We start from the raw sequence: 14,444 nt of genomic DNA, 5'->3' as shown, positions 1-14,444 counted from the left end.
AATGACTTTGTTTCCGCACAATACAGCTCTTATATACTGATTTTTCTGCGTTAGTCATTAAAACTCCTGTGAGCATCCAGCTTTGTCGCTTTTGAACACTATTGTATCCAAGGTGACAAAATCTTCTATGCCAGAGTTCTAATGACTGCGACTTAGTTGTCATCATTCCATAACAGTGCTGCGTGCGAAGGACATACAATTTTGACGTTTTTTTTATATTGTTTCTCACAATGCACTTTTCTTTTGCAAAGTGAACTCTGTGGCCTCTCTGTTCTAGGACACTGATGGCGATAAGATTTGTTCCCAGTTCTGGTACATAAAGCATGTCTTGGATCTTTGTGACTTTTGTTTTTATTTGAGTTTAAATTGTTCCAACTTTAATTGCTGTAAGGACTTAATTGGCAATTCCTTTGATAGTGATATGGTCACATTTGGTTAACTTGGTGAACCTTTCCTCATTGCAGCTGAAATGTCTTGTTGCATCTGAATCGATATACCAGTAATCCTTTTTGCTGCTATCTGTTACATTCAGGGCTGACTCATCTCTGCCATTGCATATCTTGCTTTACTTGCACGCAATTGCTTTGTGACCCATCTTGTGACAATTGTAACACTTGAATATGAATTTTCAGAATTGTTCACATTTTGTATGTAATGCAGTTGTCTCAGTATTGTTGTGTATATAGGGAGGACCGTAGCAGATATCCAAGATACAATAAATATATGGATGATCTGCGCTCCAAATTTACTGCAGTTGAATTTAAAACACAAGGAAACACCACTCCTTAATCTCACAACTAAAAAATACAAAGTTTTAAACAATAGTGCTGTTAAAAATCCCTAATGTAGAAAATGTTCAGTATTATATTCCAATGTTCACAGTTCCAACATTTTTCAGAGAATAAAAGATGAAAAAATATAATTATTTGAAAAATCTCTGCAACAACATGGAAATGAGGGCCTGATTCTGACCCAGTCGCAAGCACTGAGCGCTCGCAACCGGGTCGATGGTGGCCCAGAGCGCATGCTCATGACGGAGCTGGCTCCATCGTGTGCATGTGCGAGACCCAGATAGCAATGGGCAATCCGTCGCTCCGGGTCTCGCACCAAAGGGGGCGTGCTGTTTGAGCCGAAAGCTCTCTGGGGCTTGCGGCCACGAGACCCTACCACAAGGGTCTTGTCACAAGCCCGATGGTCACAATGGTCTTGACCATCGCGACCATCATCATCATGGCCATTCGCATTAGCTGTGGGTGGCAACCCACAGCAATGCGAGTGGCCAGGAGGCCGCTCCATCAAAAAAAGAAAAACGCCCTGATTCAGAGCGAGCGCTCTGTCAGAGCGTCCGGCTCTGAATCAGGGCCTGAGATATCTCCGATATCTGCTGTGGTCTTCTGTGACCACAATAGCAGCCCCCCATAGGTTTCTATAGGGCGCATAAAAGTAGAGTATACCATGCTCCAGAATGCGAAGTATTCTAAAGCTTGGCCTCAGTAGCTAACACCATCTTTAGATGACAATCACAATTGTAACCTATGGGCTACATTCCACACAATTTACTGGGAGAGAGATCCGGACTCCAGCAGTGACCACTTGCACATGTACAGTCTAATGACCACGCATGTGCAGGTCCTCAACTCGGAATAAAGTGATTGCACTAGCATCACTTTACTTTTAACACATTGCATAGGCAATGCAGGGACTGCTCCTGCATGTGTTTTTAATAAACGTCAGCAATCCTTATTTCTTATTGCCACGATAATTAAAGATATGCCCTTGGTCTTGCCAGATTGCCTACTAGCATGTTCCCCTTGGCTCTTAATCCTCTTCTACTACTTCCTGGCCTAATAGTGTACATCTTCCTACTCAACACTTTCACTTGCCTCATCTATTCCCATAGCACTAGACACCATCACAAACAAGTTGGACAGCCAAATCACAGAGGGGAAAAAATAGACTAACTATACCAATACTCACATACACAAATAACAGACACAATTGAAACCAAAAACACAGTAGGCAATAAGGAGAAAAACAAATAATAAGACACACTATATGTTTATTAGATAAAACTTTGAGAGATCAATAAGTGGGATCCGGTCAATATTCCGGTACATGGGATGCCAGCCCTTTGAATACCACCTGCAGAATTCCAGTGCTGGCATCCCGATCGCTGACATCCCGTAGGTAAGTAGCGGGGTAAGTAGCGGGGTTAGGGGGAGGGTTAGGGTTAGGTACTAGGGGGGAGGGTTAGTTTTAGTGTGTGGGGAGGGAAAGATTAGGTTTAGGCACTAGGGAGGAGGTTCGGCTTAGGCACAGGGGAGGAAGGGTTAGCAATAGGAGAAGGGTTAAGATACCTACCGACAGGTGTACCTGTACCCAACCCATCAAAAGTAACCATACACCACCAAAACTCTCTCCTCTCTTCTACTCTCTGTACTCCTGTAGTTTCTCAAACCCCTATCAATTAATATGAGGAAGAAGGTATGCTTTTATAGTGCTGGTGAGGTCAGAATTACATCTGTTTTACTGTGAATAAGCACATCATGATTGTATTACTTTACTTCCTAGTACTTCCTCTTCCTAGTATATTGAAAAAGTTTGATTCTTTTATATTGTTTCTGTGGCTACTAAACTTTGACTTGTTACTTTTGTACCAATTTTATGAGCCTCAAGCCCTATGAAGTTGTTTAGGTTTAGATGGAATCCTCCTAATGTCACTGTAATTAATATCCCAGTGAATATTTTAAAAATATTATGTTGTTTGTAGTCCACTCCTTTTTACTTGTCTAGTGTTTCAATAGGTAAAATTTTGCATCTACTCATCTACAGTGAGTAAATCAACTTCTGTCCGCATGGAATCTGGGACAGATTCCTTTGTGTCCTTGTCTAGTAACAGTAGTAGATCTCTCTTCGGGGTGGATTTAATTGTTTTCTTACGACCGTAATGGCCGATGCTGATGGACACGATTGCTGCGGGTGCCCATTACTTAACGTGCATGTTGTGCACAAATTGCACTGGGTTTAGATGCGTAAAGTGGCCTGACAGATTTCTGCTTGCCATCTCAGGGTAGGAGCACAAATAATAGGCACCCGCAGCACTTGCCGCAATTAGCATAAGTAATTGTATAGTTCCCGGGCACTTTAGACGGGAGATCGGGTGCCCAAAATCATTTCAATCCCCCCTTCCAGTCAGTCAGTGGGTGTTGCAGACTTCTGTCTTTCCATAACATGTTTTTCTAAATTGGATCCCAGTGGTTTGGGTTGAAATGCTTCAATGAGTCACCAGCATATCACTTCAGGTTCTGCATCAGGTAAGGGAGTAATAAAATGTGTGCCTGGGATGTTGCACACCCTAATGTGATGCATCAACTACCTATGACTGTACCATGAGAATCCCTGGTAATTGGATCTGCATCATTATTAGTGGGAGAGGCAAAGTGAGGAGCCCTGATAGAGTGAGCATGTATATTCACCACCAGCAAGTTCATAATTGCTGGTCAAGTGAGAGTACCTCCCTATTTAGTAAATCATGCACTATTTTTTTATTGTTTTTCTGTATGTTGAATGATAATCTTATACAGTTCTCTAAATACTTACCAAGGATATCATAAACCTAATCACACAGTTCCAATGAATAGACACTGACTTTCCATTCTGATAGTTCCTGATCCCCAGAAATGACCCCTCTTGCTCAGATAATTCTCCTCTTCAATGGTGCATCTTTGATACTTACAAGTCAACAAATTCTGAAAATACGTGTCCAGAAATATTCAGAACAGTCTGTCCCAACATCAGCTATAAAACATCCTAAGGTGCGATGCCAGTTATCCTTGTCTCACTAATAAACACTCACTGTCCTGACTCTTTACTACGGTAGCTGTGACACCCGTCTAGATTCAGGACTCCATGAGCACAGATCTCAATGTATAAGATCTTATGACACTTAATGACACAATCTATTATATTTAATGAGACACAATGTGGCATTGCTGCTGACATTTCTGAGCAGATAGAAATCAATTGCCTGGTGTCATATCAGTTGCAACCCGTTGTGTGGCTCTCACTTATTCTGCACCCTTGAGCATAGAAGAAAATTAATTTTGTACAGAGAAAATAACCCACATTTTAAATGGCAACATTGTAACCTCAATGATATATTTTTATAGCCATATAAAAGTTCTTGTTTTTTTTGGTTTTGTTTTGGGGTTTTCTGGAATACAAAAGCAATTACTTAGGGATCAGTGGATCAATTTAACAAAGTTCATAATTTGGCATAAAAAAAAAAGAAAATGTGAAAGTGAGAATATAATTGTCTTTAAAGGCCTATAAATATAAGTAAAACAAAACAGTCAAGGGAATAAATTTATATTCTCATATTTTACTACAAAACAAAAGCATTACTGGGAATCTTGTATGACCTCATGATCACAGTCTGTGTTGTGTTAGCTGTTATGAGACATGGCATGTTCTTCACCTTTGCCTTCATCTATTGATTTAGTACCTTACCTCCAATTTGTTTTTGACATGGAATACTTGACTGTCATGATACAAGAGCGCCCTTAGGCAATATGCCAGCACTCACTAGTGGATAGTTGACTCTAAGTAATACAGCAGAGACTCCTGCACAAAGTTATCACTTCCTGTGCCACCGTTGCACCTATTATGCATCTATAGCAATGTGGATATATTTTCACACCCCAAAAAAATATCTGTTAACTATAAATAGTGGTTATTAGCACAGTACAGCTATAATAGCCCTTCTAAAAATGACTCATAAACATACAAAATACAGCTAATACAATGCTGCAAATAAAACATAACCAGAATCAATACATACAGCAGCTGAGTCAATTCCTGGCACAGGATTCTCAAATTCACCAGGGTTTTTTATTTATCCTTCTTTGACAATTAGTCAGGGTCCTATCCTGTTGTTACCCTGCTTTGGCTGGCACACACTGCAGTGCAGATCGGTAAAGTTCCACCAAGTGAAGACAGCACTTTGAAGGAACCTTAATCCCCAGCCAGCTCTAGCACTTGAGCCATCGCTGGGAACACTGGCTGTCACCTTTTATCATCATCTTGAAAAGGAATTCACCACCCTCACTACCCAAGTAAAGCCTCTTATCTTGTGGGAATAGGTTGGCACAGTCTCTGCAGGACCTTTTTCTGGATAAGGCTCTTAGTTGTCTCAAGATAAGATGTTCTTACAATTGTTCCCATAACGGCTTTAACAAAGGTACTTCATTTTTGTAAACACATTATGAATAGTACTATCCCTGAATTCTAACCCCTAAGTGGATTTTACAGATTTTGCCTACTTCCAGCTACCCAGCACTTTCTGTAATACCTCACCAGCCATCTTGACTACAGTTCTGTATACTGCTGTCCAATTATAAGTCTTATCAGCTTTAGCCATAACTGTGTTCTATGGAGGGCTAGATCTTTCAGTGATAGCTTTTAAATTTTTAAGCATTAAATATTTACAGTATGCAATCCTCAATAACACATGGCTGTTGCTATGTGTGTAATATTTAGTGGTGATAAGCAGAGTAAATAGTATACACCAGCGGATCCACTGATTGTACTAAACAACTCAGTATTTAACCAGGACTTTGGTTTATTGTATAGTGGTTGTAGAGCACAGTTATATAAAGTCAGAGGGCCTGATTCAGAGCCGGACGCTCTGACAAGAGCGCTCGCTCTGAATCAGAGCCCTCCTACCTAATATTGGAGCGGCCTCCTGGCCGCTCGCATAGCTATGGGTGACCACCCTCAGCTTATGCGAGCGGCCAAAAAGATGGTCACGATGGTCAAGACCATCGCGACCATCGGGCTTGCGACGAGACCCTGCTGTAGGGTCTCGCTGCCGCAAGCCCAGGAGTGCTTTTGGCTCTATCAGAGCCAAAAGCACTCCCACTGACATCACAAGTGATGTCAGTGGGGCCGGACCCAGACGGTAGGCATTCCCATGCAGCAACGCCACCGGCACGCCCACCAAAAGGCTCGTGCTGTCAATCAACATCGGGTCAATCGATGCGGGTCTCGCGCATGCGCACGACGGAGCTTCCTCCATCGTGCGCATGCGCACTAGGGCACCATCGACCCACTTGTGAGCGTTCGCGAGTGTGTCTGAATCAGGCCCAGAGTCCTCTATGGAGTAGGGATGGCCATCGACCGTCGATGACTCATAATCATCGATGGTTCATGGCTGAAGTTGAATGCTTTAGCCATCGATGGGAGAGAAACAAATGGTTTCCCTCCATCGATGTCTAAACATAACCAAGAAAATATTCGTTTTTTACAAGGTACCAGGACACGGAGCATAGCTGGCAGCAGCCTCAGCCTGCACCAAAGACTGGCAAGTGACAGGGATATTATTCAAAACAAATACACTACTTCCAAACATGTATGTGTGTGTGTATATATGTATATATGTATATATATATATATATATATATAAATATATATATATATATCTTTTAACGCTAACCTCTGTTTATACCCATTTTTGATAAATATCAAAGCTGGTGGTATATATAAGTTACATTTTACATTTATACTACCTTTGGAATCGTGGTTCTACTCCGCACTTCCTCAACTCAGATTGGTCCCTCCGCTCTCCGCTGCTCTCCTTAACCTGGACACTTCCATGGACCCTCCACTGCAATCCAGACCCTGGATGCTACAGCTCCGCTTATCCCGGTCCGCTGCTGCTAACAGTGACTGTGGCTCGTCTGTCCCTTCTTGCTATGCTTCTAATCTCCTCCACCCCAATATGATCCTGCCTCCTTCTTCTGCGGCTTACTTAGACCTCCTGCCTGAGCTACACTGCCAGCACTTATTTTAGGGTCCCGCACCACGTCTGCTCTTTGTGATGGTCACTGCTGTCTCCCTCCTGCTCTTTTCCTGCAGCTGGGCTGTTGAAGTGCCGGGACCTCCTGCTCACCACCATCTTGACCACATGGCTCCCCAGGTCCTTTGTCTGCTGAACGGGCCCTCAGTGAGAGTCATCTCATTGCTCCCGGCTGTGAACTTGGGCCTCTAGACCCCTAAACTATCAGCCATTAAATTTGACCTACTGTATTTACTGCCTTTTTAACTACTGTAATTACTGCCTTATCTAATTGCTTTTACCTACTGCATTGCAAACAGTGAATGTACACTTAGAGGGAGATGTATTAAGCAGTGGAGAGAGATAAATAACCAACCAATCAGATCCTAACTGCTGTTTTACAGGCTGTGTTTGAAAAATGTCAGAAAGGAGCTGATTGGTTGGTACCTTATCTCTCTCCACTTTATCTCTTTCCAAGGCTTAGTACATCTACCCCTATACATCCTACCCCCTCTACACCCCCTACCACCACCAAACCACCCTCCCCCCTTCTATCCCCCCACTCTCTACTCCTGTTGTTGGCAACAATGTCTCCTTACTCCTTTCCCATTCCCATCCTTACCCCTGTCCTCATCTCCCTCCCAGAGCCACCTCATGATTTCACACTAACAACCCATCCAATTTTACCAATATCTCCCCTCTTCCCTCTCTCCCCTTCCTCTGCCCTCTGGAATTCCAGATCCATCTGAAACAAACTGCCCACTATCCACAATCCCTTCACCTCCAACTCTCTTAACCTCCTTGCTATCACTAAAACCTGGCTCTCCTTCACTGACACTGCTTTCCCAGCTCCTCTCTCCTATGGGGGTCACCCCTTCACCCACTCCAACAGACCTGATGACCACCCAGGTGGCAGGGTAGGCATCCTTCTATCCCCAGACTGTAACTTTTGTGTCATCCCCCTGATCCCTCCGTTTGTTTCTCTTCCCTTGAAGTCCACTCTATCTCTTCTACCCCATGTATCTCCATGTCTCCCTTCCCCACTTCCTAATTCTTGATCATTTTGCTGCCTCGCTTCCCTGCTATCTCTCCCCCTCTCTTTCAACCCAGGTGACTTTAACATTCCCACCGACCCATCATCCTCTAAACTTCTTGACATTTCTGCCTCTTTTGACCTTTCTCAATGGATCGCCTCAGCCACTCTCTTGACCTTGTCTCCTCCCATCTGTGTGCTCTCTTTGACTCCCTTCCCATTCTCTGACCACCATTACATTTTCCATACTCCCACTTCTAAATTTCCACTTGGACCACTGTACAGTGGTGCAAGGATAAACAGCGGTTGTGCCCATTTGGAGCTTTTAGAGGTATAAAAGGTAATGTCTCCCTGGAGCTATGTGGAAAATATCTGTGTTCCACTGTGGTGCTCTTACACAGTCACAAGATGGAGCCACACAGAAGACCAAACAGCGGCCATCTTGTTAAAGGGAAAAATACTTTCCTGAAGGAACAATATGGAGGCTGTGCAGCAGCATACTCCATATATCAACACTGGCTTCATTTAAGAAGCATAAGGAACTGTCACTGACATTCCCCCCAATGGGCTTAACCTCTATTAATACTGCCAGCTGCCCTACTATTAGCATACTATTTTACTATTGTTGTACATCTGTGATTTTGGGCTCCCTAATTCTAGTGGTTATTTGTCCATCCTTACCAGTGCCTTCACTGGCTGTTCTGGATATCCTTGCTTCCTGCAGATTACATGAAAACAGGGAAGATTCCGCACAGAACCATAACTAGAATTATTTTAACCAACCATCCATATCCATGAATAATTTATACATCATAAGTTTATGTTGGTGGTGCTCCCACAGCCTAAATATAACAGATTTATTAGAAAAAGAAAAAGTAAGGCTATTCTTGGGGCACACTTATATATGAATTCTTAGGATTGAAATAAAATATAACTTTTAATATTAATAGTAAAATATATACCAGGTACACATAAGGTCATAGGCGAACATATTAAAAGATAATTTCTGCAAAGTACCCCACATATACAATTTAGGGTAACAATAATTGTGTTAGAGTGCAGATATTGCAATAAATACCATAGGTATTGGTATATAGGCTACACAGTGCGCAGTCCTATGATCCCCATTAAACAGTACAATATCTATCTACAGAACCTGGTATTCCTGAGTGGTCCCCCACATCAGTACTAACCAGGCCTACCACTGGATCGCTGTGAAGTATGACTGTAGATTATCGCTACTGAAAATATATGGGGATTCACTTATGCACACGGTCTGAGCCTATTTAAAAAATGTAGGACTACTCTCAAAAGAGAGGTCCAGTTAATAATCAGTTGCTGTCAAGACAGGTGGTGCATAAGCATACCTTCCTTGTGATGCAATCAATTGACACATATAGCATAACCATGTATAGATTGTAACTTTAAGAGAGCATCACATAGGTAACTTATCACAAATCATACTTAGTTCCAAGTATACAGAATAGGAACTCTACACAATAACAAAGCCTGACAGAACACATAATATACAATCACCCCATAAACATAGAATATCAATTTTTTATATAAATTATGGTGGCTGCATAAATATGCTAATCCAAATGGTTCTCCTATTATCAGATATTCTCTATCAATGAATATATTCCACCAGGAAATGCTCAAGGACTTCCAAATTGGGCTGCAATTGAGTATAGTAGCAGGCACTCTCATTAACCTGGTATATAATAGGAATCACAGAGAGTACAAAAGAAGGGGGGTTTTATCAGCCATACATAGGAAACGAGCTGAATCACAGGAGTAGGTCATATCCCCAAAGTGCTAAAAAGAAAAATAGGAGATGGCAATTGGAAAAGAAAACTGACAGGCTAAGCCTGAACAAATCTATCTGGCTGACCAGACACCATCATCTGTCAGCTTATACGTTACCAGTGTGAGGTACAGTGGAGCCCTGTCCGTGCACTGACTGGGTTATCCTTGACATCAGCAGAATCTCATATGTAAACAGAGGACGCGCGTTTCGCCCGCATTGAGGCTTGATCACCTCGTGTAATGATGAATTAGATAGTAATCCTTTTAAATGTGTGCAGAATACACGTCATTTACCCGCGACTCAGGTCGCAGCTCACAGCTGTGCCATTAGTCACAGCGCAATACAATCTCCCTCAACTAAGCTTGACTCTATTGGTTATGGATGCGCTCATGGGGTAATAAGCCAATCACCGAGTCCCGATTGGGAGAACTGCATATTGGGATATGTAGTTCAATACCCGGTTGGTTAAAATAAAACTCATGATACAATGGGCCAATCAAATAGTCCCAGTTAGACAGATTGCTTGTTGGGATATGTAGTTTAAAAAGCGATTAACTGAAATTAAAAAAATCACTAAAACCAGGAGGAATTTTATATATATATGTGGTCCTAATATATTAAATCATACGCACTTGATCTGAAAATCGTAATAAATACCCAGGGAAAGCCCCATAATCCTAATGGGTGACAATGAGCATCACATTGCTCTTAAGCTGAAACAAATAACGAAATGGTGCTTATGAATACCACCATGACTATAAAATAGAGTAAAATTATCCATCAGAACAGAATTATTCAGGAAAATTATAAACTGAAATTAAATCATAAGCTACTAACAAATATCATAAAGTGTAATCACACAGCGTCCACTCGTGTTACTATTTATAAACGAGTTTATGAACATATTCCTATTAGCCACTAGTAATAATTAGAATACCATTAAATAACAATAAAAATATATAGTCATTGGAAAGCATATGTTCCACTAAAATTAATATATATACACCAAATTACAGTGTCACAATAAAACGTGAATTGGATAAGATGGTACAAGACCAATATAAGTTAAGATTATTATATTGGGATATACCCAAACAATAAAAGTTACAAAAGTGAAATTGTGACCATAGAAAAAATATATAAAATATATGGTTAGATCTAACCATAGTGATTAAGTGAAAAATGTGAACAAAGAAAAATATTATATAATGCCAAAGTAAATTAGTGAATAAACAGTGTACTCATTATAAATTATCTAAAAAATGAATTTAAAAAGGATTTGAAAAAGATATATTGAATACAAAGATTTATAAATATAATTACAAAAATACGCTATAGTTAATATACTCATTCATCCCTCTAGGAGATAGCGCCCCTAACTTGAATGTCCAGTAGCTTTCACGTTTCATTAATTGCTGCATGAGATCGCCACCGCGAATCCCCAACAAAACTTTTTCCAGACCAAAAATGCGCAGATCATTAGGATTATCTTTATGGTATACATGAAAATGTCTCGCAACTGAAGTAAGTTTCTTAAATTTTGTTAAATCAGATCGAGCATTCCTGATAGTCCCAACATGTTCCAAGGTACGCTGTCTGAAATTCCTTGTTGTAATCCCTACATATTTCATCTCACAGCTGCACGTCAGGCAATACACAACCCCCACAGTGCTGCAATTGATAAAATCTTTGATCGAGGAAGTGTTGCCATATTTATCTTGGACCCTATCACATTTAACCATATACTGGCATGCTTTGCATGTCCCACATGGAAAAGAGCCATGTATTTTGTTATCCTTCTTGGGAAATTTGATGTAATGGCTTTGGACAAGATTATCACGTAGATTCCTAGATCTGCGCCAACCCATTGCAACTTTGGTGCCTAATACTTCGGACAAATCCTCGTCCAGTAGTAGGACAGGCCAGTGTCTCTGGATAATATCCTGAATAGTCCTGGAGGACTATTCAGGATATTATCCAGAGACACTGGATAATATCATTACATCAAATTTCCCAAGAAGGATAACAAAATACATGGCTCTTTTTCATGTGGGACATGCAAAGCATGCCAGTATATGGTTAAATGTGATAGGGTCCAAGATAAATATGGCAACACTTCCTCGATCAAAGATTTTATCAATTGCAGCACTGTGGGGGTTGTGTATTGCCTGACGTGCAGCTGTGAGATGAAATATGTAGGGATTACAACAAGGAATTTCAGACAGCGTACCTTGGAACGTGTTGGGACTATCAGGAATGCTCGATCTGATTTAACAAAATTTAAGAAACTTACTTCAGTTGCGAGACATTTTCATGTATACCATAAAGATAATCCTAATGATCTGCACATTTTTGGTCTGGAAAAAGTTTTGTTGGGGATTCGCGGTGGCGATCTCATGCAGCAATTAATGAAACGTGAAAGCTACTGGACATTCAAGTTAGGGGCGCTATCTCCTAGAGGGATGAATGAGTATATTAATTATAGCGTATTTTTGTAATTATATTTATAAATCTTTGTATTCAATATATCTTTTTCAAATCCTTTTTAAATTCATTTTTTAGATAATTTATAATGAGTACACTGTTTATTCACTAATTTACTTTGGCATTATATAATATTTTTCTTTGTTCACATTTTTCACTTAATCACTATGGTTAGATCTAACCATATATTTTATATATTTTTTCTATGGTCACAATTTCACTTTTGTAACTTTTATTGTTTGGGTATATCCCAATATAATAATCTTAACTTATATTGGTCTTGTACCATCTTATCCAATTCACGTTTTATTGTGACACTGTAATTTGGTGTATATATATTAATTTTAGTGGAACATATGCTTTCCAATGACTATATATTTTTATTGTTATTTAATGGTATTCTAATTATTACTAGTGGCTAATAGGAATATGTTCATAAACTCGTTTATAAATAGTAACACGAGTGGACGCTGTGTGATTACACTTTATGATATTTGTTAGTAGCTTATGATTTAATTTCAGTTTATAATTTTCCTGAATAATTCTGTTCTGATGGATAATTTTACTCTATTTTATAGTCATGGTGGTATTCATAAGCACCATTTCGTTATTTGTTTCAGCTTAAGAGCAATGTGATGCTCATTGTCACCCATTATGATTATGGGGCTTTCCCTGGGTATTTATTACGATTTTCAGATCAAGTGCGTATGATTTAATATATTAGGACCACATATATATATAAAATTCCTCCTGGTTTTAGTGATTTTTTTAATTTCAGTTAATCGCTTTTTAAACTACATATCCCAACAAGCAATCTGTCTAACTGGGACTATTTGATTGGCCCATTGTATCATGAGTTTTATTTTAACCAACCGGGTATTGAACTACATATCCCAATATGCAGTTCTCCCAATCGGGACCCGGTGATTGGCTTATTACCCCACGAGCGCATCCATAACCAATAGAATCAAGCTTAGTTGAGGGAGATTGTATTGCGCTGTGACTAATGGCACAGCTGTGAGCTGCGACCTGAGTCGCGGGTAAATGACGTGTATTCTGCACACATTTAAAAGGATTACTATCTAATTCATCATTACACGAGGTGATCAAGCCTCAATGCGGGCGAAACGCGCGTCCTCTGTTTACATATGAGATTCTGCTGATGTCAAGGATAACCCAGTCAGTGCACGGACAGGGCTCCACTGTACCTCACACTGGTAACGTATAAGCTGACAGATGATGGTGTCTGGTCAGCCAGATAGATTTGTTCAGGCTTAGCCTGTCAGTTTTCTTTTCCAATTGCCATCTCCTATTTTTCTTTTTAGCACTTTGGGGATATGACCTACTCCTGTGATTCAGCTCGTTTCCTATGTATGGCTGATAAAACCCCCCTTCTTTTGTACTCTCTGTGATTCCTATTATATACCAGGTTAATGAGAGTGCCTGCTACTATACTCAATTGCAGCCCAATTTGGAAGTCCTTGAGCATTTCCTGGTGGAATATATTCATTGATAGAGAATATCTGATAATAGGAGAACCATTTGGATTAGCATATTTATGCAGCCACCATAATTTATATAAAAAATTGATATTCTATGTTTATGGGGTGATTGTATATTATGTGTTCTGTCAGGCTTTGTTATTGTGTAGAGTTCCTATTCTGTATACTTGGAACTAAGTATGATTTGTGATAAGTTACCTATGTGATGCTCTCTTAAAGTTACAATCTATACATGGTTATGCTATATGTGTCAATTGATTGCATCACAAGGAAGGTATGCTTATGCACCACCTGTCTTGACAGCAACTGATTATTAACTGGACCTCTCTTTTGAGAGTAGTCCTACATTTTTTAAATAGGCTCAGACCGTGTGCATAAGTGAATCCCCATATATTTTCAGTAGCGATAATCTACAGTCATACTTCACTGACTATGCCCAAACTCGTTTGATCTTGGAAGCGATCCAGTGGTAGGCCTGGTTAGTACTGATGTGGGGGACCACTCAGGAATACCAGGTTCTGTAGATAGATATTGTACTGTTTAATGGGGATCATAGGACTGCGCACTGTGTAGCCTATATACCAATACCTATGGTATTTATTGCAATATCTGCACTCTAACACAATTATTGTTACCCTAAATTGTATATGTGGGGTACTTTGCAGAAATTATCTTTTAATATGTTCGCCTATGACCTTATGTGTACCTGGTATATATTTTACTATTAATATTAAAAGTTATATTTTATTTCAATCCTAAGAATTCATATATAAGTGTGCC

At 40.1% G+C, this 14,444-nt stretch overlaps 1 pseudogene; it reads left to right on the top strand.

Moving 5' to 3' along the window:
- The first annotated feature begins 14,072 nt into the window (after positions 1–14,072).
- Positions 14,073–14,191, top strand: LOC148481899 (5S ribosomal RNA; annotated as a pseudogene).
- Positions 14,192–14,444: the final 253 nt, after the last annotated feature.

This window comes from Taudactylus pleione, unplaced genomic scaffold (assembly GCF_031769625.1).
Source record: "Taudactylus pleione unplaced genomic scaffold, aTauple2 ptg000556l, whole genome shotgun sequence".
Taxonomy (NCBI): Eukaryota; Metazoa; Chordata; class Amphibia; order Anura; family Myobatrachidae; genus Taudactylus; species Taudactylus pleione.
This window is presented reverse-complemented; position numbering and strand designations above follow the sequence as displayed.